Raw genomic sequence first — 5,428 nt, 5'->3', positions numbered from 1 at the left:
GGTGGTGCTTAATTTTTAAGTTTATCTGTTAGTGTCACAAATAGGCTTACATTAATTAACACTTCAATGAAGTTACTGTGAAAATCCCCTAGTCACAACACACAGGCGCCTGTTCAAGTACACTGAGAGAGAATCTAGCATGGCCAATGCACCTAATCAGCACATCTTTCGGACTGTGGGAGGAAACCCATGCATACATGGGAAGAATGTGTAGACTCCGCACAGACAGTGACCCAAGATGGGAATCGAACCCGAGTCTCACGTGCTACGAGGCAGCAGTGCTAACCACTGGGTCACCGTGTTGCCCCTTTAACAGGAGATTTGAGGTATCAATGGGGCAGTAGTGTCCAAAAAATGACAGTTTATGACTTACTGTCCTATTTACACTGACAGTGGGGTTGAAGCCTTTTTCCTAAACCTATTGCTGGGCAGCTAGAGCACCTGCCTGAGTCAACAATTGGCCCTTTTAATATGACAGTTCTGGCCCGATTGTTTACAAGGATGTTGAGATACTAACAGCTTCAGGATGAGTTAAGTGGCTTGAGGATTTTAATTGCTTACTCATAGAGCAGGTAAGATTGCCCTTGTAATGATTTCAACAAGTCCCATGAATTGGGCCTCTTGGAGTATGAACTCCCTGATTGAGGTAATGATTACCTGCCCAATCAGAGAGTCTCACCTGTATATTGAGGAGTGTCAGGGCGACTGACACTCTGGATTCTGACTTTGTACCTGAGGCACTCTTAGGAGTGGGATTGAGTCTGCAAATAAAGGGAATCTTGTGAAGGGACATTAGCCTCTGAGGAGTTATTTCAGCTGCCTTGCCTTGGCTGTGATATGATCATGTTAATTTTAGACACAATATAATTCTGGGCCTCAAAATCAAATAAGTCGGTGTAAGAATTGGATCCAGTCTTTTGGTGGCAAGAAGTTTGGATTGGGTTCCTATTTTGAAGAAGTGCTCGAAGGCCCTTTTGTCTAATTTTCTTTTTAAAGAGTGAGGAACAGTTGGAATAATTAGGGACAATCTTTTTTCTCTAAGTTGAGGGCATGATTGACATACTGAACAAGTACTTTGCATCTACTTCCCCAAAAAAAGAGGATAGGTTAATGGTGCAGTAGAGGAGCTGTGGGTGAGATATTGGACAGGACAAAAAGAGATACAAAGGAGATGCTAAACAGATTGGCATCATTCAAAGTTAACCCTGGGTGTTGAGCTGACACCCAGTCAAAAGTCATCACCAAGGATGAGCCCCCTGTAGTGGCTCTTCAATAGTCTTCATGGAAGACATGTTCACCTATCCATTACATGCCCCTAATGAGACTCTACAGGTCATGGAGATGAGGCCATGGGTAAAGAGATGGAGGAGGCCCCAACATTATGGGAGGGGGAACCGTCAGACTGGGGAGGGGTATAATACCACCCACAAAGTCCATGAGGAATCACTGACTGATCTCCCTGTGGAGCTCATTCAGTATGAGTTCCCCTGGTAACAGGCAGTGGCCTGACCAGCTGGAACTCATTTACCTGACACTTTTTATAAGGCAAGCCCAAGATTGGGCCTGCTGAACTGTAGTCACAGGCAAAGGCTAGTGCAGGCACACCACGGTAGTGGTTTTACTTTGTATTCAGTCATAAACAATGTTGTGTTCCAGCTGGGCTTCCTGAGTCAATACAGATAGATAACGTTCTGGAGAGTACAAATAAAATGCTACAAAAACAATCTGAAGCTCTCCTTGAGCACAATAGCATTCAACTTGATGACTGAGAAGAGATTGCTATCAATCACTCTAAATTGTGACAACTTGTCCATCAAGTTCCATCATGCTTCAAGTCTTGATACCTAATGATGAGCAATGGCAGAGAAGGAAAGAGAAGGAGGCAAAGCCTGCACTCCAGATCCCGTTTCCTCTTAGGACATCCAGCTCCGTGTGTCAAAAGGACATCCAGCTCCGTGTGTCAAAAGATCTGTGAGCTGAGAATGGGCCTGTTCGGTTCGAATGGTACATTCATTGTATTATCAGGTGTTAGGACGCACAGGTAAAGGGTTCACAGATTGAACATATAAAAAAAGGTTTGGTGGCCAGCTTGTCTCAGTGGGTAGCATGTTTTCCCCTCTGTCACTCAGCTGTGGGTTCAGGTCTCACTCCACAGGTTTGAATGCAGGAATCCAGGCAGACACTCCCAGTGCAGTACTGAGAGGGTGCTACACTGTCAGCGCTGCCAACTTTCATTAGAGACATTAAACTGAGGCCATAGTTACAGGCATAAAATACTTTTTCGTTTGTACTTAAGGTGAGAGGGGGAAATTTCAAAGGAAATGTGAGGGGCAAGTTTTTTACACAGGCTGCAACATGCTGCCAGGGGTGGTGATATAGGCAGATATGATAGGAGTATTTAAGGGGCTTTTAGATAAACTCATAAATATGCTAGGAATAGAAGGATGTGGACCAAGGGTAGACAGAGGAGACTAGTTCAATTTGCATCAAACAACATTGTGGGCCAAAGGGCCTGTTTCTGTGTTGTAATGTTCTGTGTTCTATGATTGGATGCCACAAGACCTGGAATGTATCATTAGCTCTGGAACATTAATTTAAGTTGACCATTTTTCTTTGCAAGTTTTGTTTTAGTTACAGTGCCCCTTCAAGGGGTGTTAATTAGTTAACTTGTACATTTGTCTTCTGATTCCTCAAAAGAGTGTAAAGAAAGCCCTTGGGGACACTGGGGGTGGGACTTTATGGCCTTGCACATCCCCAAACCGTAAAATCCCATCCAAGGTCAATAGATCTTCCCATGGTCCGTCCCTCACCTGCTCTGATTCCCATGGCGGGTGAGCTGGTAAAATTCCAGCCTGTGTGTTGGTCGCTGGGGAGAATATTGCTGCATACTGTAAATAAACAACTATCAAGAAAAGGATTTGCATCTAGTTTTGGTCCTGCGATCCAATTAACACTTAGTCCCGTGTAGACCCATGGCAGAAACTCATGACTCTAGATAGATCTCATCCCCGGATTGAGGGACAGCTGACAATGACAACAGGACACACACATAAGGAGAATATATTTCAACATTTGTGCTACTACTAAATCTCTTAACTGATATTTCTGAGTTAGCTATAGATATTATTAGATTCAACTAACAATAAACTGACTTAAATCCAATTGAACTGTGTGCAATAAATGTGGCTTTTCAAAGAAATTCCTTCCGGAGTCTTTCTTTGTAAAAGAAGAATATAATACTTTCGGGATGTTCTGCCATTGTGAAAGGTGCTATATGAAGCTAATTATTTCTTTCTTTCTCATATCACATCCAGCATCAATTGACCTTTATGAAGCAGGGAGGAAATATTCATGGATTTACTTAATAGCAAAAGATTTTTTTCCTGACACCTCATTCACACTGACAATAGGGCTGAAGCTAGCTTCCCAAAGATTTATTCCCAGAATGAATTGTTGAAATGACAGCCATTAGAATTTTATAGCGGGGAGAGTTCTTTTTAGCAATTTTCTCTTGTTAAAGTTTCAAGAGATGACAGGATCTGTAACGATGTAAATTGGAAGTACTGGGCAGAGTTTTATGCTCTCTGTGGTGATAGGTTTGAAAATGAGAAGAGCACTCACTCGGATGGGATAGTCACATACTGAAACTTCCCCACCCTTTGACCCTTTTTCCACCAGAATTTAGTTCTGGGTGGGAAGGCACAGGGCTGACCTTCCTGCCCCACTGCCAACTGGGACTCTTAAGTGTCCAATTTTTGGTCACTCAAGTGCCTATTCCTGCCACCACTAGGATTAACCCATTTGCAAGTTGGCCTGTTGCATACGCTATACACAGCAGGTGAAACTGTATGGGCTGCTGTCACCTTCTTGATGGTGGTCATCCCTTGATCGAAGGAAATCTGTGCCTAATTGGGGTTCTGGACATTGGGAAGCTGGGGGAGGTGTGGGGGTGATGTGGGAGGGAGAGAACGGGTCGGGGAACACAGCATTGAGTGCCACACTCCTGCCCTTTGCTTCTGGTCCCCTTGCCTCTTCTCCCTGCAGCCTTCATCCCGTGAACTGCATTCCCGCATTCCACCCCTCCCCACCACGTTAAGTAACAATAGCGTGTGTCCTCTGCGATCCTTGGACTCTGGAGAGGGCTGTGGGGTGGGGTTGGGGATGTCCTACCAACAGCAGCATGGTCTCCTCAGGGTGTTGCTGAGTGCAAGAATTGCTGGCCTTTAATTGGCTGGCAGCTTTCCCTAGGCAATATTCCACCTCCCTCTCCTCCCAAACCACACACTTGGGTCTTGATATAAGGGAAAGGCCCACTGCTGGCCTCGACACTGCCTGATTGGCTTGCAACTTGGTTGGCCTTCTTGAAAAGAACCAGTATGGACTTCCTGCTGGCACTCAAGGCCAGTTGGCGAGAACGTCCGATACCACAACAATATTCCGACCACGATTTCAAACTGGTAGCTTGACACGCTGACAAGATTCTGAAGAAGATTGGTCGTATAGCTACTATTGTTTCCCTTGGCTGGGGAATTTTGGACATGTGGCCAAGGTTACCAAGTGAGTGGACATTAACATACAACTGAGATGAGGAGAAGTTGCTTCTCAGAGAAGGTGATGAATCTTTGGAATTCTTTACCCCAGAGACTTGTGGATGCTCCAATATTGAATACATCCAATGCTGGGATGGACAGATTTCTGATCTCTGAGGCAATATGGAGAGCTGGAGGCGAGGTGGGCAGATGGAAAGGATTGAGGTAGAAGATTAGCCATGAAGATCAATGAAGAGTTCAGGAGAGAATGCCAGGAGCCATATCAAGTATATCTAAAAATGAGGTGTAAATGTGACGAAGCTACGATACAAGGCTACTTGCATGCCAAACAGCAGAGATAGCAGGTGATGGACAAAACTAAGGATTGTGCACCAACGAGTCAGATGTGAACTCTGTAGTCTTGCCACATCCAGATATAAATGATGGTGAACAATTAAACACTAAGGATGTGAGGGCTCCACAAATATCCCCAGACTCAATGATGGAAAAGCCCAGCGCTCCAATGCAAAAGATAAGGCTGAAGCATTCACAACAATCTTTAGCCAGAACTACCAAGTGGATGATTCACCTAGGCCTCCTCCGGAGGTCCCCAGTATCACAGATTCTATTCTTCAGCCAATTTGATTCACTTCATCTGATATCAAGAAACAGCTAAAGGCACTGGATTCTTCAAAGGCTTTGGGCCCTGACAATATTCCAGCAATAGTCCTGAAGACTTGTGCTCCAGAACTTGCTACACGCCCTAGATGAGTTGTTCTAATTCAGCTACAATGCTGGCATCTACCCAAGCAATGTGTAAAATTACCCAGGTATGTCCTGTACAAGAAACAGGAAAAAATCCAACCCTGCTAATTACTGTCCAATTAGTCTATTCTTAA

Source organism: Carcharhinus amblyrhynchos, chromosome 3, assembly GCF_965287045.1.
Source record: "Carcharhinus amblyrhynchos chromosome 3, sCarAmb.v2.hapA, whole genome shotgun sequence".
Classification (NCBI taxonomy): domain Eukaryota; kingdom Metazoa; phylum Chordata; class Chondrichthyes; order Carcharhiniformes; family Carcharhinidae; genus Carcharhinus; species Carcharhinus amblyrhynchos.
The sequence above is the reverse complement of the archived record's forward strand: the minus strand, read 5'-3'. Positions refer to the sequence as shown.